This window comes from Cetorhinus maximus, chromosome 12 (genome assembly GCF_964194155.1).
Source record: "Cetorhinus maximus chromosome 12, sCetMax3.hap1.1, whole genome shotgun sequence".
In the NCBI taxonomy this organism is placed as follows: domain Eukaryota; kingdom Metazoa; phylum Chordata; class Chondrichthyes; order Lamniformes; family Cetorhinidae; genus Cetorhinus; species Cetorhinus maximus.
Genome location: NC_135890.1, coordinates 103,439,127 through 103,461,647, shown reverse-complemented (window position 1 = coordinate 103,461,647; position 22,521 = coordinate 103,439,127). Strand labels below are relative to the sequence as shown.

The 22,521-nt window shown below is 46.2% G+C and overlaps 1 long non-coding RNA gene across 1 annotated transcript in view; it reads right to left on the bottom strand.

The window, feature by feature from the left end:
- Positions 1 to 17,439, bottom strand: part of LOC144687136 (uncharacterized) — an 86,692-nt gene extending 69,253 nt beyond the window's left edge. The window contains exon 1 of the long non-coding RNA XR_013578078.1: positions 17,237 to 17,439. This is a non-coding gene — a long non-coding RNA (uncharacterized LOC144687136). The remainder of the gene's footprint in view (positions 1 to 17,236) is intronic.
- Between the last annotated feature and the right edge of the window lie 5,082 nt (positions 17,440 to 22,521).

The window sequence follows — 22,521 nt, the reverse complement described above, 5'->3', positions numbered from 1 at the left end:
CCTGCACTGCTGCACACCATCTCTCCCCCTGCACTGCTGCACACCATCTCTCCCCCTGCACTGCTGCACACCATCTCTCCCCTGCACTGCTGCACACCATCTCCCCCCTGCACTGCTGCACACCATCTCTCCCCTGCACTGCTGCACACCATCTCCCCCCTGCACTTCTGCACACCATCTCTCCCCCTGCACTGCAGCACATCACCTCTGCCCCTGCACTGCTGCACACCATCTTTCCCCCTGCACGGCTGCACACCATCTCTCCCCTGCACTGCTGTACATCATCTCTGCCCCTGCACTGCTGCACACCATCTCTCCCCCTGCGCTGCTACACACCATCTCTCCCCCTGCACTGCTGCACACCATCTCTCCCCCTGCACTGCTGCACATCACCTCTGCCCCTGCACTGCTGCACACCATCTTTCCCCCTGCACGGCTGCACACCATCTCTCCCCTGCACTGCTGTACATCATCTCTGCCCCTGCACTTGTGCACACCATCTCTCCCCTGCACTGTTGCACACCATATCTTCCCATGCACTTGCGCACACCATCTCTGCCCATGCACTTCTGCACACCATCTCTGCCCTTGCACTGCTACACACCATCTCTCCCCCTGCACTGCTGCACACCATCTCTGCCCTTGCACTGCTGCACACCATCTCTGCCCTTGCACTGCTGCACACCATCTCTCCCCCTGCACTGCTACACACCATCTCTCCCCCTGCACTGCTGCACACCATCTCTGCCCTTGCACTGCTGCACACCATCTCTCCCCCTGCACTGCTACACACCATCTCTCCCCCTGCACTGCTGCACACCATCTCTCCCCCTGCACTGCTGCACACCATCTCTGCCCTTGCACTGCTGCACACCATCTCTGCCCTTGCACTGCTGCACACCATCTCTGTCCTTGCACTGTGGCACACCATCTCTCTGCTGCACTGCTGCACACCATCTCTGCCCATACACTTCTGCACACCATCTCTCCCCCTGCACTGCTGCACACCATCTCTGCCCTTGCACTGCTGCACACCATCTCTGCCCTTGCACTGTGGCACACCATCTCTCCGCTGCACTGCTGCACACCATCTCTCCCCTGCACAGCGGTACGTCATCTCTGCCCCTGCACTGTTGCACACTATCTCTCCCCATGCATTTGCGCACACCATCTCTCCCCATGCACTTGTGCACACCATCTCTCCCCTGCACTGCTGCACACCATCTCTCTCCATGCACTGTTGCATGCCATCTCTCCCCATGCACTGTTGCACGCCATCTCTCCCCCTGCGCTGCTATACACCATCTCTCCCCCTGCACTGCTGCAAACCATCTCCCCCCTGCACTGCTGCACACCATCTCCCCCCTGCACTGCTGCACACCATCTCCCCCCTGCACTGCTGCACACCATCTCCCCCCTGCACTGCTGCACATCACCTCTGCCCCTGCACTGCTGCACACCATCTTTCCCCCTGCACGGCTGCACACCATCTCTCCCCTGCACTGCTGTACATCATCTCTGCCCCTGCACTTGTGCACACCATCTCTCCCCTGCACTGTTGCACACCATATCTTCCCATGCACTTGCGCACACCATCTCTGCCCATGCACTTCTGCACACCATCTCTGCCCTTGCACTGCTACACACCATCTCTGCCCTTGCACTGTGGCACACTATCTCTCTGCTGCACTGCTGCACACCATCTCTGCCCATACACTTCTGCACACCATCTCTCCCCCTGCACTGCTGCACACCATCTCTGCCCTTGCACTGCTGCACACCATCTCTGCCCTTGCACTGTGGCACACCATCTCTCCGCTGCACTGCTGCACACCATCTCTCCCCTGCACTGCGGTACGTCATCTCTGCCCCTGCACTGTTGCACACTATCTCTCCCCATGCATTTGCGCACACCATCTCTCCCCATGCACTTGTGCACACCATCTCTCCCCTGCACTGCTGCACACCATCTCTCTCCATGCACTGTTGCATGCCATCTCTCCCCATGCACTGTTGCACGCCATCTCTCCCCCTGCGCTGCTATACACCATCTCTCCCCCTGCACTGCTGCAAACCATCTCCCCCCTGCACTGCTGCACACCATCTCCCCCCTGCACTGCTGCACACCATCTCCCCCCTGCACTGCTGCACACCATCTCCCCCCTGCACTGCTGCACATCACCTCTGCCCCTGCACTGCTGCACACCATCTTTCCCCCTGCACGGCTGCACACCATCTCTCCCCTGCACTGCTGTACATCATCTCTGCCCCTGCACTTGTGCACACCATCTCTCCCCTGCACTGTTGCACACCATATCTTCCCATGCACTTGCGCACACCATCTCTGCCCATGCACTTCTGCACACCATCTCTGCCCTTGCACTGCTGCACACCATCTCTCCCCATGCACTGTTGCATGCCATCTCTCCCCATGCACTGTTGCACGCCATCTCTCCCCATGCACATGCACACACCATCTCTCACCCTGCACTGCTGCACATCATCTCTCCCTCCTGCACTTCTGCACACCATCTCTCCCCCTGCACTGCTGCATACCATCTCTTCGCTGCAGTGCTGCACACCATCTCTCACCCTGTACTGCGGCTCACCATCTCTCCCCCTGCACTACTGCACACCATCTCTCCCCCAGCACTGTTGCACAATATCTCTCCCCCTGCACAGCTGCGCATCATCTCTTCCCCTGCACTACTGCACACCGTCTCTCCCCCTGCACTACTGCACATAATTGTTATAATATGCCTGTAAGGAATAGCAGCATTCCATAACTATAAGGGAAGTGTGTCATGTGATCCAGTCTCAGTTTCACTTTGGCCTGTGACCAGAACACAGCAAACACAGCTCTGCTGTTGATGTCTTCAAGCTTTCTACCTTTGTATATAAGTTCTTATGTTCCCAGTCTAAATAAATGTGCCCACAATGTGTTTATAACATCCCTTATGAGTGATTGGTGCCTTTATATCATCATAAAAACACAACATTGTGTTTAGCGATCATCAAACAGCCTGGCAGCAAGATTCAGTACAGTTATGACATGGTGAACAGTTTTAGATCATGCTACATGCCATGAGATGACTCTTGACATTTTGGTTGGTCTGCAACAAATTTTAATTGTCAGAGAGTGTTGAAAACACTGCCTGCTGACTCAACAGAAAAGCTTTGAAGACACAGGGCCTAGATAGTACCCAAATAAAAAGCTGGTAAACAGACAGATCCCTGGTTGTGGGATTGCAGCACCCAGCCTGTCTGTTCAGCGAATGCGATAGTGCGTCAAGGGGACCAACACTGGGTTAGCTTAGTCGGAAAAGGTAAGAGACAGGGTGTGGGCTGGATTGATAGTGAGCAAAGGAGAGTTAAACAAAAACAGAATAAACAAAGCCATCAAAAAAAAATTCGGGCCAGAGAAGGTTGCAATTTCAACAGGTGTCTTTACGAGTTGCTGAGCAATAAATTGAATAAAACAAGGAGGAAGGTCAAAGTGTCAGAATGTCCACAAAAGCCCCCAGTTTGAATTGGGATGCAGCTGACCCACTATCCAAATTCAAAATGTTTGAACAGCGTACAGATCTAGGGTTTCTTGATTCAGCTTTATCTGAACCAGGCAAGCAAGCCATAAAAATTCACCTAGCAATTGGGAAAGAAGGTCTACAGAGGCTGAACGCCTCCAGATTAACAGCAGAAGAGCTAAAGGATCCCCAAAAGATATGGGCTACATTAGAAGACCAGTTCAGAATCAGGTTAAACTTCCGTACTCATCAACTAGAATTCATGTCATTTCGACAACAGCCCACAGAATCCATAAACTACTTTGTCAGCTGATGCAGAGAAAATGGTGTGCACTGTGATTTTTCAGATGCACAGCTAGCAGACAGAATTATTGAATTGGTGATCGCAGTCACTCCCATGGAAGAATTCTAGAAAGATCTGCTAGACAAGCCCAAAATATATCGCATCAAAGAACTACTCCAGGATGGAAGTAAGTATGAAGCGATCCTCGCAGGTTGATAATGCTTATAGGCCCTACATTCCACCCGAATTGTTGACGCACTCACTAGAACACCTAAACCTAGCAAGACATTTGGAAGGTGTGGCCTTCTGCAGGCACCAAGGAAATGCCCAGCTTTCCAACAATACATGTGGCAGAAAGGGCAATTGGCAGCGGCAGTGCACAAGAGTGATGCAGCTACAAGAAACCGTGAACTGATCCAAACAGACTGTACACCATGGGTACCTTCAATGAATAAAAAGGACCATCCTGTATCCCGTAAGAAAAACATACATGAGGTGACTGACAAACCAGAAAATGTTCACGATGAGACTAAGAGTGGTGAACACAGGGTTCACACCATCAATCCTGTGGAAGCATAGTTGTCATCACATCACCCAAAATGTTTGCCAAGATTCAAATTATCTGTCCTAAGAAAGTTGGCAACTACTCATTATTGGCCAAGATTGACACAGAGACAAGTGCCAATATCCTACCCCTGAAAACTCTAATTGACATGTATCCACAGACATGGGGGGCCCTGGCAAAACCTACTGCTGTGCAACTTTTGCCGTACAATGGTTCACTAATTCCATGTGTAGGATCCATAGTCCTGGAGTGCAAGTACAGTCAATTCTCCTGAGTGTCACAGATGTCCTAAACCATGGAGACTAAAGGCCCAGTGATTACAGGTCTACCAGCATGTCATGACCTTGCACTGGTGACAATCCATGGAATCATTCAGACCTCACATGGCAGATCAACCTCGGAAACTACTTTTGCCTCTTTTCATGACCTAACATGGAAATATCCAGAATGTTTCAACAAAATTGGCAGATTCAAGGAACCTGCAATGTTACGCTTGCAGGAGAATGAAAGTCCGTCAATTGATCTGGTACAAATGCCAGTAACTACAAGAAGAAATGCTGAAAGATTTCATCTTAAAGAAATCATGGAAAACCATCACTGAAGGATGGTCTGATTCGATTCAGCATGTCCACGAACACATGAGACCATTTTGGCCTTATTGGGATGAGCTAGGCATCTCCCAGGGATGCGTTTTTAAAGGCAGACTGGTCATCATACCACAATCTTTGTGACCTGATATTCTTCAACAACTTCATCACTCACACATGGGTATAAATCAGACAAGAAGACTTGTAAGAGAGACAGTCTGTTGGATGGGTATGAACAATGACATTGAAGTCATTGTCAAGAAGTGCGAGGCATGTCAAGAGCATATGCCAAGTCAGCACAAAGAACGACTTATTCCAAATGAAGTTCCTACACATCCTTGGTCCAAAATCACATCGGACCGCCTTCATGTCCATGGTACTGACTTCATTGTCATTGTCAATTACTTTACCAATAACCCCAATATTTGACAACTGCACAATACATCAAGCACAACTGTCATGCAAACTCTAACTGCTATTTTCAGTTTACTTGGTGTGCCTAGAGAGATCATTATGGATAACAATTTATTGGCAAGCCATTTCAGGATATGTGTGAGAAGCGGAATATCGATCATACTACTTCTTCTCCTCATTACCCTAGCTGAATGGATGATTCTCAAATGTAGGCAGATCAAGCAAGATCTACACATTGCAATATTGTACCTGAAGGCAACACCTTTAAGTGCAACTCTTCCATCACTGGCAGAGCTCATTTTTTGGCAGACTAGTGTGTACCAATTGGCCCACTCTTACATTCTACTCTGTCAGAAACTAGAGAGCAACTTTTAAAACTGCAAGGGAAGATGACCAACATACACGATAAAAATTCAGGTACAGAATTGCCAAGTTTACAGTTGGGGCAACAAGTTCACATCCAGGAGAAGGTACGTGGCAACCAGCCGAGGTAACAAGGATTTGTTCAGAACCAAGGTTCTCTGAAGTCATTGCACACAAAGGCTCAATGGTGAGGTGTAACCGAGGACTTATCAGATCCATTCCAGTGGCTCAACCACCGTACACTCCAATTGCATCTAGGACAAGGTCCCAAATGCAGCCAGGAACAACATCCAAGAGTGACAGATCACTACCAAGTCTGCCTCAATTTCCTTGTGTGTTTGGCGTGTGGAAGGGAGCAGTATAGTCCCCAGTGACCTGGCAAATAAATCACCCAATACTGAGCCCTACAAAGAAGAAGGTGACAAGTCTCATCCTCCATCTATGCTGAGTAGCTTAATCTCCAATGCAGTGGCCATTGGTGCGAGTGCGCTTGGGTTAGAGAAAGGAAAAGCAGCCAATGCTGATCACTAGAGTCTGACCCTGAAAAGTCTATGGGCAGGATTAAGCCTGACCTTACCATTAAGCTAACACTCTGTGGGTTTACAAGTAAGGAACAGTCAGCTAAGGGAATGGTGAGTGCCCAGTGTGTTTTGAACAGTGATCTAACCAGATTCAGGGCAAAAAGAGGGCAGATAAAATATTGATTGAAAAACAAAAGGCAGCTACCAGAATGGACAATTGGCTATGCACTCAAAAGATAAAGGCAAGGGAAAGGGTTAATTATTCTCATTCAATTAATGCTGCTCATTAAAGCTGCCTTTACTTCTCACTGGCCACGATGAATTGATTAGTCGGTGGATGGTTATTAATAATAATCATATTGTGTTTTTTTTAATTAAAAGATGTCATTTGATATGATTGTAACAATATTTATTTTTAAATCCAAGGCCAAAATTCTTCAGTGGTTTTATGCAGACCATAACATGAAAAATGATTAAACTTCACAATAAATCAGTCACCAATCTGGAATCACATGTGTGTTTTTTCTGCCTGTATAATATGCGTGTTGGTTAACAAACACCAACTCTAAGATGGAATGAGGCTGTGCTAAGATTGTATGCTCAACTGTGTTCTCTAGTGCTGACAGCTCCTGCCTTGATTCTCAGTACTGTAGCTCAAGGGAAACTTGGTGGTCTTTTGAGAAATGACCATCAGTTCAGCCGACACTTGTTCCTCTTACCTAACAAACTTCTTTCATGAGGTACAGGCAGGAGAAACACGGAGGAGAGAGACAGAGAGAGAGAAAGGTGTTCTCATTAACCCAAGGTGAGATCATGTATTTTAATTGGCTGAGGGATGTCGGCAGTAGTCTGAGGACAGGAAATGCCTGGGGGATTTAAGAGCAACGAGAGAGACTTGTCTGATTCATCTCCCAGGGGAAAGTGGTCAAACAGCTTGTAGCAGAGGAGCTCCAACACTGAAATATGCAGCACAGAAAGATCCTCCTTATCCGCCCCCCTCCTCTCATTTTTTGCGCACTATGCTGCTGATCCATTGGTATTTTATTGGGGGTTTTCTGCTTCTCGCTGCCTCCGCCCTCCCGACAAACACGTCTCAACGGCAACCAGATTGACAATTAAACAAAAATGTAAGAATTCAGGCACAGCCACTCATCCTGACAAGTCTGCTTACTTCTCTGCGGCAATTCCCGGGAGAGCCATCATTGAAAAGCATTAGACAAATAACACTCAATTTCCTTTCTACATAAATCAAACAAAAATAAAATTTTGCATGCAATAACTTATGTGCCTTTCTGCGAGGTGACCAATTATTACAAGTGAGAGGGACATTTTCAGCATTGGGAGGTTTCCAGAGCTGACTATGATCTCCAAGAACGTACTGTACATTTGAGTTATAAGGTTCAAACTTAAGAGCATCAACACCTTGATTGTCTGCTGGTGTGTAGCAGTGTCAAGTGACTGTTTCTGAGCTGCTAAGGGTCTTTCTGTCATAGCAGGCATTTAAAGGAGCTCAGAAGGCTTGTCCAGACACTACTTTACCTAATGTACACCGCTCTATTATGTAGGAGGTGAAGGAAATTATTCAGACCTGTGATGTCTTTTTCAGTTTGGAATGGTTTGTTTGTATAACGTTAGAGCTCTTGTTTTTAAATTTACAGTAGTGCTTTCGCACCCATCAAACTGAAAGAACGTGAACCCTCTCTATTTTGGGCACAATGTCAGCAGCAGGCACTCTCAGGTCAGGTAGAGTCTGGGTCAGCTGCAGAGTAAACCATAACCCCAACAGTGTGCCTCAGTCTCAAGAGAACATTCCTACTGGTCCAGGGTGACATTTGCTTCTCTCCACACCAGCTGTTGTGTGCCCTTGGAGCAATATTGTGCAAATTGTGCATCTTTGTCCACTATAAAAACTGTGTGAAGATGACTCAGGCTTTATTGGACCCTCCTAGCAAGGCAGGCAATGGGGACTTTCATCCCATCAGCCTCACTGGACTTGAACCCAGGTTCCACAGCTTAAATGTCGCTTTCTTTCTCTGCACCATCCTTCAATGTTCGGCCTCTTTTTTCCTTATTTGATTCACAAGTTGCTAAACCATAAATCAGCAACTTGAAAAGTGTCCACGGGGGAAAATGTTGGATAACAAACTTGACGGCCACTCTCAATCCAAGCTGGTCCAACTCGTTTTCCTCAGTGAATGGGTTCTGCTGGCTCCTGACGCTTAGACCCCATTCCTTGCTTGGAGGCGCATGTGGGGTGGGGCAGTTTTACGTATATGAAACCCCGGGAGAGGAGGTTCCCTCAGGCCCTGCCAAATCTAAGGGGCGAACTTGATTAACACGTTTTGTCTCCGTTTACCAGCCGCAGTCAGCCAGATTGAGAGGTTGGTTGGCAGTCAGGCACCAGCCCGCAACCGGGAAGCAGAGGGAGGGAGGAATCAGAAAGGCTGGGGTGTGAGGAATAGCAGAGGCTGGAGTGAGAAGGGGGGAATTGGATCAAATGGGTCACGGGGAGATCAGAAGGAGTTAAGTGGGGGAATAGAAAAGTGGGGGAGTTTGGAAGGAGTGAGGGTGGGGGCTGGAGGGTCAGGGGAGATTGGAAGGATTGGTCAAGGTGGGATCATAATGGATGAGAAAATTGGAAGGGTCTGGTAGGGCTGGAGGGTAGTTAGGAATGGTTGGGTTGATAAGGAATGTCAGGGGAGATAGTAGGGTTGGACGGGATATATAAGAAGGACACGGGCATCAAATACATGGGAACACTATCGTGCATATTTGGGAATTCAAATTTGACTCCTCCGTGGCAAATGTGGTGATGGGGGGACGTATAATTGGGGAGGGGGTGCCAGGTGGAGACCCTAATGCCTTCCTGCTTCTGCCCTGAGTAAGTTTGTGGCAGTATGGCCTGTGGACAGTGTCTCCGCCAACCCCCACCGCCAATTGAGGCTCTTAAGTGGGTAGTTAATGCCCATTCAAGGGACAAATACCGCCGCCGTTTGTATTCACCCAGTGGCAGGCTGCAGAATGGCCATGTTGGAAGCCCAAAAAGTAACACCTGTCAAAGTTGCTTGTGGTCTTCCGGGGAAGGGGGGTGTGGGCAGAGGGAGATAGGGGTGCAGCAGGGGGAGGTAAGGGGGACTCTCATTCAAGAGGCCTGATCAAGGGACCCAGCATCAGGAAGTTGGGGGGGGTGGTGGGGTACGGAGAAAGCCACCCACCTGCCCTTGCTGCCTCTTCTCTCTTCTCCTCGCCTAATACCCCTACCCTGTGACCCCCCCGCCCCCACACCCCCCCACCTCCTGCCATCACTCCCTTGTGCCTGGGTCCCTCCTCAATCCGAGCCCTCGAGTGGGTGTTGTCTGGCACCAGCCACTGCCTTTCTGGTGACGTTGCCAAGCAATGAAGAGCTGCTGGCCTCTGATTGGCTAACAGCTCTTTGCAGGCAGGACTTCCACCCCCCAGGGTACTTGATCCCAAGAAAAGCCCAGTGCTGACCAAGTTAGTGCCTGATTGGCACTTAATCTGAAGGGATTTGCTGAAAAGAGACAACACAGGGCTCTTACTGGCTTTCCAACCAGCAGGTGAGATCACCATCGCCTCCATTAAATATATCCCTTAAAGTTGCTGCTTGTTAAATCTGGACTGGGTGTTCTGGGTTTTGAGAAACCTGTTTGGAGAGTCTAAAGATGTGTTTAAAGATAATGATCCATTTTCAATTATGCTTCTGTGTCTCATGGTGTGAAGTCATTGGGGAATTAATGGAGGCAATTTTATCCTTTGGCAATAAGGTGGAATGGGAGTTGAGCCGTTCATTTTCCACCCCACACGATTCTCCATTCCATAGGTGTCTGTCAAGTGTGGAATGGCACCTGATTAGATATTGCCCAGTACATACCATTGCCAAGAGTTAAAATAATCCCCACTAGTTCTCAATATTATTGAAGTTTCATTGATTTTCCCAGGAGCAAAGCTTAATCCTTGATCCCTCACCTTGCCATGCACTCAATCTTGTTCCCTGTCTGATTTTAAACTTAGCAAAATGTGGTGACACTTTGCGTGAGGTTTTAACTCACTCAAAACCCATTCACTTACATACAGTTAAAATTGGGCCCCAAGGGATACAATGCATGATGAAGATGGTTGGGAATATAATAATAAGACCAGACATACCTGCCTACAGCTGCCAATTACATGTCTTGATATTGACCTAAGTTGAGCCACTGAAACTGTGCATCTCACCTTCTAGACAGAATGGGGTCATTTAGGCCTCGTGCAATAGTGTTAAGGGGCGGGGGGGCGGGAGGTGGGGGGGTAGCAAATTGACAGGCAGTTTGAATCTCTCCTGTTCCTGATTCACTGTCACCAGTATTATTGCACAAAATCAAAATGATCCAGTGGGGCAGAAAGAAAGTGCTGAACATGCTGAAAATTTACCAACCTGTGGACATGTCCATATCTGGTCATTAAACAAATTTCCAATCACATCAGGCCACAGCCATACAAATATCAGCCCATGCCAAGAACTTCCATTTCAGAGTCTTATCCATCATATTAATTCAGTGGCAGATTTTTGGGAGGAGAGATCTTGTGCACCTTGTGCTTATCAAGTTAAAGGATTACAGAAGTAGGAACAGAAAATGCTGTAAACGCTCAGCAGATTAGGCAGCAAGTGTGGAGAGAGAAACAAGAATGCCTGGCCCTGGTATTGATCTCCACCTGACAAACAGCCTGACTGTCAGATTTAGGCTCTGTGATGGAGCCTCTGGCAGAAGCTCCAGCTGCAAGCTCCCAGGTTATAGGGAGCCTGCAGCTGTGTTGGTGTGGAGGTTGGGAGCCGAATTCTGGGATGGGTGTTCAATTTCCAAACCTGGGTGTGGGATTTTGGACTGGGGGAGTCCAATGGTGGATGGGCAGTCCTGCTTCCTCTTGACCATAAAAGCAAGGCTGTAAAGGTATTTAGTCTTTCCACAAAGCAGTCCTCACCTCCTTTTTCTGCTGGTTTTTCTGAGGCACAGGAAACCAGGCTGGCTAGGTTTCAACTTGGAAGACAGGCACGCAGCCTCATTATAATATTTAAACAGCAAACCTGTCTCCTGGGAATGGATTGGTTGTTCAGCTCCTGTCCCATCTCCAGGAAGGTTGGGATGGGTTAAACAATTTCTACATCCTACCTGACCCCAATCCACCCACTTCTGAGGGTTAAAATTACCCCTAATAGTTCAGGTCGACAAACTTTTATTAAAAGAGATTTGTTAGGATCCCCATAGAGACTGATAACTTTTCACAAAGCTAGGAATCCCCATAGCACCAACAGAAAGAAAACCGCTGGATGAGATTTCACTTCTTAAAACTTTTACTGTAACAAACCAACTAAAATCAACATAATTCAAACATTAATTAACAGGCGAAGGATATTTCAACAAAGAGGTAAATTTCAATTTAAATAGCTGATACAACAAAGACACAACTTACATGGTTACAAGCACTCATATTGCTTCCTGCACAAATGGAGAGCCATGTGCAATCTCACAATCTTTCCAACTCAGTTTCCGTTTTTTAGAATCTCTCGCTTCCCACTCAATTGTTTTGGTCCTTCAATCACATTTAACAGCAGCTGTATTCCATCCAAAGTCCCTGGACACTGTTACCACTGAGAAGGTGCATGTCTATGAACACTCTCTCACTTGGGTCATGACAGTTTTGATGATACAAAATCCCCTGAGACTCCCTCTCCCTCTCCTTAAACAGTCTGCTGGGTTCAGGAAACATTCAAGCAACAGCAATGGGTTTTGTTCAATCCACAAGCTCTTGCCCTTCCTGTCTTCAGTTCTTTGCTCTTTCCAACTATATTACACACACAGTAACACAGACTCTGCTCTATTCTCAGAGACCTGCTTCAACATTAGGATCTGTTCCAGAGAATAACTTACTTGTTTCTTCTTTACATAAATTCTTAGTGTGTTCTCAAATGTTAACCAGAAAACATTGGCTGTCCCAACCCCACTGAAATTAGCTTTCTATTTACCATTCGCTTCTTGGCTGTTTATCCTCCTGGCAACTTCAGGTCATGTGGGCATTTCTTGGAACCTAACGATGTCATAATCAGGAAACCAATTAATCCCATTTCACAATACTCTCCAAGTCACCTTGGTTTTAAAGAGGCCATTGCACAAATTGAAGGTACATGATTTTCCCAAAGCACAAGGGTAATCACAGATTTCAGGTCTGTACAAATAATTCCATATTTTGTACCCAGTTTTAGCATCAAGTACTCCAGGTCAGATGCAGGATGCAATATAAAGTTTACCTCTACCCTTCTCCAAACAACATGCCTCATTTTTATTCTTTGAGGTGCACCCCCAAGGCACCAATATGACATTTTCAGTTCATTCACTCTCTGAGTAAGATTGCTAATCTGATAATAATTGATGATGCACTAAGAGCAGTGTTGATCTGTGGACATACCAGGACCTGAGCTGCATACAGATATTTCACCTCAGCATTTTTCACCTGGCACTGCTTCAGACTAATAATATATTTGACCTGGAAGCACTTTCCTTAACTCGTGTTGTGTCTACTCAGGAAAACTTGATGGGATTGTTTTGGAGAGGCTTTACTCTGTATATATCTGGTGCTGTATTTGTTTGGCGTGTGTTTGACTGGGGAGCAGCCAATGCATCTTGGTGCAGCCAATCCATATTTCACAAGAGTCAACCAATTAGCAGCATAGACATCAGCCAATCAACAGGAATATATTTGTACAAAACAATACATCAGAATTGCTGGTTCATGATGTTAAAGATTATCTTATGAAAAGGAGTCAAATTGGGTCTTGATGACTGAAGTATATCTGTGAAAGAGGCCAATATAGCAATGTTTCCTACTTTTAAAAAATTATTCTTGGGGTGAGAGCTGGCCTTCATTACCCATTCCTTGTTCTCTGAGGTTCGATGAAATTGAATGACTTGCTAGAGCACTTCAGTAGGTGAGTAAACCACATCGTTGTGGGACTGGGGCCATCATGGCAAGATCTTTCATCTCTCTCTTCATCTGGGCCAAGATTTGGTTCCTTAACTTTGACTGCAGTCTCCAGAGTTGAAAGGGCAAGTCAATGACCCACCCTCAGCACTGCTGATCCTCCATTTGTCCTGATTTCATCGTTCACCAGCAAAGGTACTCCCAGCTCTGTAAATGCCAGCTAAGAATTGTTGCTATTTGTATGAAAGCAAAATACTGCAGATTACAGAAACCTGAAATAAAAACAGAAAGTGCTGGAAATACTCAGCAGGTCTGGCAGCATCTGTGCAGACAGGAACAGAGTTAATGTTTCAAGTCGAATATGACTCATCTTCAGAATTTCAGATTATTTGGCTAACCATGTGAAGCATGTTTGGCATTGAACATTGAAACCTTAACACTTCTGAACTGCAGGGGATCTTGCCACAGCCACATTGAAGTGTGATCTCAGCTTCATCTAATGCAGATGCCATTCTTTGGCACTATATTTGCTCACTTCTATTTTAGGAGCAGATGCAATCATTTGCTATTAGGTTATTTCAATATTTATTTTGAGCACTTGTTGCATCTAGTAACCAAATCGCTCGAACACTTACAGGCCCTGCTTGATGTTGCCTGGAAAATCAGCAGTGAAAGCAGATCAGCCTGAGTTAGTTGGGAAATGGAATACCTTGGGATATTGAGCTGAATTTAAAATATGCTCAATTACTCTAATTATGGAATAGAATTCGATGAACATGATGGCAAGAGGACAACTTTTGGGGAGAAAAGAAATAGATGCAGGATTTAGTTTCTAAATTGGAAAAGGTTTAATTCTGTGAAATTCAAGTAATATTATAACTAGACTAGTTTGCACTATACAGACCCAAGAATGCTGTCTTTCTGAGCTCTATGGGTATGCTGCACAGACACTTGCTGGATGAATTTTCCTGTATGGTTCCACCCCAAAATTCAGCTAGATTGTGGCACAAAATGTGGGGAAAATCCAATGACAAGGCTGACCATTACATCAACATGCTCACCCCAAAATTTACTCCACTTGCCCTAGTTGGGTAGGTTTCTGACAGTCTGTCTTCTGCCTGCTGGGGGTAAATGCCAGCAGGGTGATCCCTGGCATGCTGTCCAATTTCCCTGCTTCGTGCCTCTGTCTCAGTCGACCCAAGGGATACCCCTTATGGGAGGTTGGAGAGAGAAGGCTAGGTTTCTTGCCCTCAAGCACTAACCACATAGACGTCGGCTGAGCTCAAGGCCTAAAACAAGAAGTATTCTTCACCTTCAGGGCTTCATAGCCCCTTCTAGAAAGCTTCCATCTTTTCAGGCACTTCAGTGCCAGTCATTCTGCAGCACCACAAGAATTTACTGCCCTCGCCCATCTATTTAATAACCTTGCACTTAATAACCTTGACCCAGGAAACAAAACAAGCTTATGGCGGAAGCCCTCCCATCATGAGGCAACAAATAATCAGCACTCAGCATCCATTCCTCATGCTCTGAGCTGCACCGAAATGATGGCCATTGGATAGTAATGAGGAAGTTAGATGTTGATATTTATAGTTCTGACTCAGGCTGAGGAGTTTTAAACAATAACGTTTAAGCTGGATGAAACTGTATTGGGGATAGGAATTCATTAATGTGTGTGTGCTGTTGAGTCTGTATATTGTTATAGGTGGAAAGAAAGGTCAAGAGGCAGAGAAAAACTAAGCTGGAGGTTCCATCCCCTGGTTTCCTTCTTTTCTTCAGGAAACAGTGAGCCATGCTGGACTTCTGTCCCAAGAGGATTGGCTTACCTCTGGTATCCCACCCAAATGGCCATCCTTCACTACTACCCCAGTTGACAAACTATTCAATTTTAGTGTTGTTTTTAAATTGAATTTAAATTCCACCAGCTGCCATGGTGGGATTTGAACCTGTATCCCCAGGGCATTAGCCAGGACCTCAGGATTGCCAGTCCAGTGATATTACCACTGCACCACCATCACCCCCAGCAGGCATCGCAGTCAAGTCCACTTTCGTCTGACAGCCGTGGATGTTCACTTTGCAGCACATATCATAAGATAGTGATTGTGGGACAGGGTTTTCCAGCCCCGTCGGGACGGGACCCGCCTTGGGAGGTTCGGCGGCCCAGCCAAAAGTCCATTGACCTTTGGTGGGGCCAGACGATCTGGGCGGCGGGTGGGGCCGGAAAATCCCACCCTATGGTCAGGATTTCCCGGTCGGCAAGCGGGGGGCAGGGCCCACTCACTGACACATAAAATGACGCGGGATGATGTCAGGTGGAACTCCCGATGTCACCGCGCCCCATTTCAATTTTCAGGTAGGCGGGGGCTCAGCAGAGTCAGCTGTGCGCAACGCTGACCTGTCAATGGCCAATTGAGGCCATTGGCAAACTCATTAACGTGATTAGTGGACCTGCCCGTCCAACCTTAAGGTTGGCGGACAGGCCGGGAGCCCTGGCGGGCATTAGAAAAAGCATGAAACATCATCCACGGGCGGGATGAGGTTTCATGTAAGTTTTTAAAAAATGTAATAAAAGTGTCTTTGAAAGTGATGGACATGTCCCAACTCATGTAACAGTGTCACATGAGGGGACATGTTTTTTCTATTTTTAAGATTTTTTAGTGTGGAGCCAATCTCCCTGAGGCAGCACTTAGCCTCAGGGAGATGAGTACGCTCTTTCGTGCGCATGCGCAAAACAGCACATTATTGGCTTAAGGAATTTCCCCCCCGCCCGCACAGGGAGTGCCAAGTGCTTTGTGGCAGACATCACGCTTGGCGGGCCTTAATTAGCCTGCCCACGTAAAATGGTGGCGCGCCCCCGATAGGGGGCGCCAATCGGAGGTGCGCCTCCACGTGCCTGTTCCTAAACTTCCCCCCCAACGTAGGGAAAATTCTGCCTTATGAGTCAGATTGTCCACTCCCAAGCCCTCCATTGCTTTGCAGGTCGGGGATTGAAACTGGGGCCTTCTGGCATATACTGGTCCATCTTATTGTTCATGAAATGAGACAGCTAGATGCACATGCACACACACACACACACACACATAGCCCCTCACGTGTAAAGGTGCACACACAAACGCTCACATAGACTTAAACACACGCGGACACAAAACACGAAAAGTACATCACTAAGACTTACAATAGTTGTCACTATTGGTTAGCACTGGTTAATATGCTTTCCAATTGGCTGATGAAGCAACTGTACAACATTATGCATTATGCATACAACAGCACCCAGTTCCAGCAATGGCAAGTTTAATGGAATTTCTGTAGCCACTGTACGTTTTCTGTTTTGGGAAGCAAAGCCTAGTAAAATAAAGAGAGCAAATTACAAAGAGGTTGAAGCAGAGGTCTGGGCCTCTTTCCCTGTTTGCGTAGATCACAGATAATTTCTGTTATTCTTAAATCACAGTCTATGGCCTCTGGGAGAATTTTCTGATATATAGTATTACATTTTGTTGTCAATGAGATTGCCAACATTTGGCTCACTCTGCTGCAAAGTTGATGAGAACCCTCCAGGTAGAGTTTAACTTGGGGTGGAATGGCACATGGGTGGCTAGTCCCTGCAAGAGCTCTATGTAGCCTGGTTTGCTAGTGAGATGTGATCTCATGGGTACAACACTATATGGGGACAGCTTTAACTTATGAACAGATCTTTTGAAAATAGCAGGCTCGGGGCCCAGCTGTGTAAATGTTTTCACTTTCACTGGTGTGGCCTAGTTTTGGACGGATGCCAAGGCAAGCCTCGCTGCAGTTGATTTTGGCACATCCCTGGTGCTGAGGAATGTCAGCTTGAATTGTCAAAGTACACGGGCTTTGCAGTTTGGATCAGAATGCCTAAGACACAGCTTTCAGTACATTCTGTGCTCATTTATTCCAACTCCTCCATTAAAGGAGCCTAGAACATTGGTGATCTAATGTTTAATAGCTAAGTGTGTATGATGATAATAAAAAAAAATCAAGGTTACCTGATTATTTACGCTTTGTGATAGCCACACAGTCAACGTCAGTCAAACATTCTCACTGCTCAATCCGAAATGATGCTGCTATTCTGATTTATGATGTTATTACAATTTGGCTGTTGCTCTGCTTTCGTTTAATCACCTGATGTTGACAGGAGATAGCAATCAATGATAGATAACTCCCTACTCCTCACCCTTTTTCTCCATCGTCTTCCACCCCAACCCCCTCCTAGCACTTTGACAGATCGCATGCCTTTTACTCATCCTTTACTTCCTGTTTACACAGGAAGTGCTCTTTACAACCATGGCTCAAATCCTGATAATTGGTGTTATCGTGTGACACTGCTATCATGCCCCCCCCCACCCCCCCCCCAATCTCTCCTTTCCTGGGGAACTTGGCACACTTTACTGTCAAGCTATCTCCACAACACCCTTCCCCATGAACAAACTGATCACCTGCTGTATCAGGCCTGAGCTCTGTGTTGATTTATTGTAGGAAAGGCACCTTATGACCTGAGGCCAAGGCCAGGATATTTTTAATCTTGAAGTGTGCCAGTGGTTTCCAATAGGTTATTACTGATCCTGTCTTTGAGGAAGGTCAGAGGTTGATTGTCCTTGTTTACTGGGAAGCTAGTGACCTTGAAAGGTTTTCAAACTCAGAGGTGCCATTTTTTTTAAATAAAAAATGTATTAACTGTTTCAAATGATAGTCTCAATTCTCTCTGACAGTTTCTACAATTAAAGCCATTTGCTTGGAAGAATGAGGTGGGGCACACATTCTGTACCCTACAAATGTGGGCATTTCGATTTTATTTGACTGGGACAGTGCCTTCAAAAGAAAAGGCAGTTGCTGTGAGGTAATTACAGCCCCTCACTACAGCAGTGTGGAGCTACCCTCCCCCCCTACTCCAGGCCTCCCTGCTGACTGTGTAAGCCTGCTCATTTTTCTTGTAAAAGTTATTTCCATTTCATTGCAGTCATTTGTTTACTGACAGGCTTGCGTCTCAGTCTGGGTGATTACTTGAAGATTGGGATTTTCAAGACGTGAAATTGACATGGAATTGACGAGTGGATTGCCTGGGTTTAACGCTAGCTTTACAGTCCCCTCGCTGCGTAGCCCTCAGCTGCAATGTCGAGCAGTTCCTTGCACAAGCCGCGAGCAGACACATTCCTCCACTACACAAACACTGCAGTTTGTTTAAAAAAAAATGTCTTTATATGCCTTCAGCTGCCTAGGCCCCAAACTCTGGAATTCCCTCCCTAAACCTCTCCACCTCTCTGGCCCTCTCTCCCCTTTCAAGACTCCCTAAAACCTACCTCTTTGCCAAGCTTTTGGTCACCTCTCCTAATATCTCCTTATATGCCTTGGTGTCAATCGCCGCTTATTGCTGCTGTGAAGTGCCTTTAAACGTTGTACTATGGTAAAGGCGCTATATAAATGCAAGTTTTTGCTGGGCTTCTTTTGCCAATCCTGTCGTTAGAGATTGGTTCCTGCTGCGATACAGGTCCACAGCTTTTGAGCCTGCTCTAGTGGCCCATCCAAGCACATCACAGGATCACAGAATCACAGAATCTTTACAGTGCAGAGGGAGACCATTTGGCCCATCAAGTCTGCACTGGCTCGCTGAAAGAGCATTCTACCTAGTCCCACACCCCTGCCTTATCCCCGTAACTTTGCATATTCTTTCTTTTCAGGTAGCAATCCAATTCCCTTTTGAATACCTCGATCGAACTCCACCAGCCTCTCAGTAAGTTCGTTCCAGACTCCAACCACCCTTCAGGGTGAAAAAACTTTTCCTTGCATCACTTCTACTCCTTTTGCTCATTATTTTGAATCTGTGCCCTCTAGTTCTTGATGTACTCTTGAGTGGGAACAGTTTCTCACTATTTATCCTGTCCATACCCCTCAGGATCTTGAATATCTCCATCAAATCTCCTCTCAGCCTTCTTTTCTCCAAGGAAAACAGATCCAACCTCTCCAATTTATCCTCATAGCTACAGTTCTTCATCCCTAGAATCATTCTTGTGAATCTCCTCTGTACTCTCTCCAATGCCTTCACATCCTTCCCCAAATATGGCGCCCAGAACTGGACACAGGACTCCAGATGAGGCCTAACTAGTGTCTTATACAAGTTTAACATGGCCTCCCTACTCTTGTACTCAGTGCATCTATTAATAAAACTTAGGATACCATATACTTTATTAACAGATCTCTCAACATGCCCTGCCATCTTCAATGACTTATGTACATATACACCGAGATCTCTTTGTTCCTGCACCTCCTTTAGAGTTTCTCCCTTTATTTTATACTGTCTCACCATGTTCTTCCTGCTAAAATGAATCACCTTACACTTCTCTGCATTAAAATTCATCTGCCACTTGTCTGCCCAATTCACCAACATGTCTATGTCCTTTTGAAGTTCAAGACTATCTTCATCACAGTTGACAATGCTTCCAATCTTCGTATCCTCCACAAATTTTGAAATCATGCCCTGCACACCACAGTCTAGGTCATTAATATATCAAGAAGAGCAAGGGTCCCAACACCGACCCCTGGGGATCTCCACTACGACCTTCCTCCAATCTGAAAAACAACCATTTATCACTCCTCCCGGTTTCCTGTCACTCAGCCAATTTCTTATCCAAGTGCCTACTTTCCCTTTTATTCCATCAGCTAGAATTTTGCTCACAAGCCTATTGTGAGGCACTGTATCAATTACCTTTTGAAAATCCATGTACACCACATCAACAGCGTTGCCCTTATCAACCTTATCTGTTACCTCCTCAAAAAACTGCAGCAAGTTAGTTAAACATGATTTTCCCTTAATGAATCCATGCTGGCTTTCCTTAATTATCCTGCACCTGCCTAAGTGACTATTGATTTTGTCCCGAACTATAGTTTCCAGAAGTTTCTCTACCACTGAAGTCAAACTGACTGGTCTTTAATTGCCAGCTTTATCCTTGCACCCCTTTTTGAACAAGGGTGTAACATTCGCAGTTCTCCAGTCCTCCGGCACCACCCCTGTGTCTAAGAAGACCGGAAGATTATCACCAGTGCCTCTGAAATTTCCACTCTCACCTCCCTCAGTATCCTTGGATGCAGCTCACCCGCTCCTGGTATCTTATCAATTTTAAGTAAAGATAGCCTTTCTCATACCTCCGCCTTCTCGATCGTAAATTCCTCAACTCCTCTCTCACCTCGGCCTGGGTAGCATCCTCTTCTTTAAGACAGATGCAAAGTACTCATTTAATACCTCTGCTACTTCTCCTGCCTCCACATGCAAGTCTCTCTTTTATCCCTAACTGGCCCTAGCCTTTCTTTTACCGCCCTTTTATTACTTACATGCTTATAGAAGACCTTGGGATTCCCTTTTATGTTAGCTGCTAGTCTCTTTTCATGCTCCCTCCTAGCTTTTTTGATTTGTGTTTTCACTTGCCCTCTGGTCCTTCTATATTCAGCCTGATTCTCCATTGTATTTTCTACCTGACATTTGTTATACACATACTTTTTCCTTTTCATCTTCATCTCTATTTCTCTTGTCATCCGTTCTAGATTTATTTGTCCTACCTTTCTCCTTCAAGGGAATATACCTTGACATTATCTCTGAAGGTAGCCCATTGTTCAGCCACTGTCTTCTCCACCAACATTTGATTTCAACTCACTCGACTCAGATGCACTCATCCCATCGAAGTTGGCATTCCCCCAATTAATTACCCCTGCCCTGGATTGATCCTTGTCCTTCTCCGTGGCCAACCTAAACCTTATGATACAATGGTCACTGTCCCCTAAATGTTCTTCCACTGATATTTGATCCACTTGGGCCAACTCATTCCCTAGAACCAGGCCCAAAAGTGCCTGTCCTCTCATTGGACCGGAAACATACTGTTTGCAGAAAGTTATCTTGAGTACACTCCAGGAACTCTCGCCCTTCTTGTCCCTTTGCACTATTCCTATCCCAGTCTATATTTGGATAATTGAAGTCCCCCATTATAATTGTTTTATGATTCTTGCACATCTCTATAATTTCTTTGCAAATTTGTTTCCCTACATCCCTTCCGTTAGTTGGTGGTCTATCTACTACACCGATCAATGCAATTGCACCTTTCTCATTCCTTACCTCTGGCCAGAGAGGTGTCATCCTTGAGCCCTCTGGAACATCCTCTCTCTCCAGAACTTTAATACCAACCTTAATCAATACTGCCACTCTGCACCACCCCTTTTTCTTCCTTTCCTGTCTCTCCTAAATACCTTGTACCCAGGAATATTTAGCACCCAGTCCTGCCCTTCTTTGGGCCAGGTCTCTGTTATAGCAGTACTATCATAATTCTATTTGTCAACCTGTGCCTGGAGTTCACCAATCTTATTAACCACACTTCATGCATTCACATACATGTACATTAATCCTGATTTAGACTTTTTAACTTTCCCCCTTGCTCTGACCCCATCTAATGACTTACTATAGCCTACTCTAATTCTATCAAACTCTCCAAGTATTCTATTTACCTTGATACGACTCTCTGGTATACCCTCCTTATTAGTTAATGTTTCTCTACTTCCCACTGCCAGTTTTTCTCCTCTCCTCTCTGAACTTCCCCTCAGGTTCCCACCCCCCTGCCAATCTAGTTTAAATCCTCCCCAACAGCGCTAGCAAATCTCCCCACGAGAACATTAGTCCCAGTCCTGTTAAGGCGTAATCCATCCTACTTGTACACATCCCACCTGCCCCAACGCCTCAGAAATCTAAAGCCTCTTACTCCATTTATCCAGCCACATATTGAACTGCTTAATCTTCCTATTCTTATGCTCATTAGCACGTGGCAGTCGGAGTAATCATGAGATGTCTGCTGTTGAGGTCCTAATTTTCAATTTCCTTCCTAACTGCCTAAAATCTTCTTTCAGGACTTCCCCCCTTTTCCTGCCTATGTCATTGGTCCCAATGTGGACCACATCCTCTGACTGCTCACCCTCCCCAAAAGAATGCCTTGCAGCTGCTCTGTGATATCCTTGACCCTGGCACCAGGGAGGCAACACACCATCTTGGAGTTATATCTACAGCCACAGAAATGCCTGCCCACTCCTCTAACTATGGAATCCCCTACCACTATAGCACACCTGTTCTTCCAGCTCCCCCCTGTGCAGCTGAGCCACCCATGGTGCCATGAAATTGGCTCTCGCTACAGTCCTCTGAGGAACCATCTTGCTCATCAGTATCCAAAATGGAAAAGTGGTTAGAGAGCAAGATAGCCTCAGGGGATTCCTGCATTACCTGCCTGTTTCTCTTAGATACTCT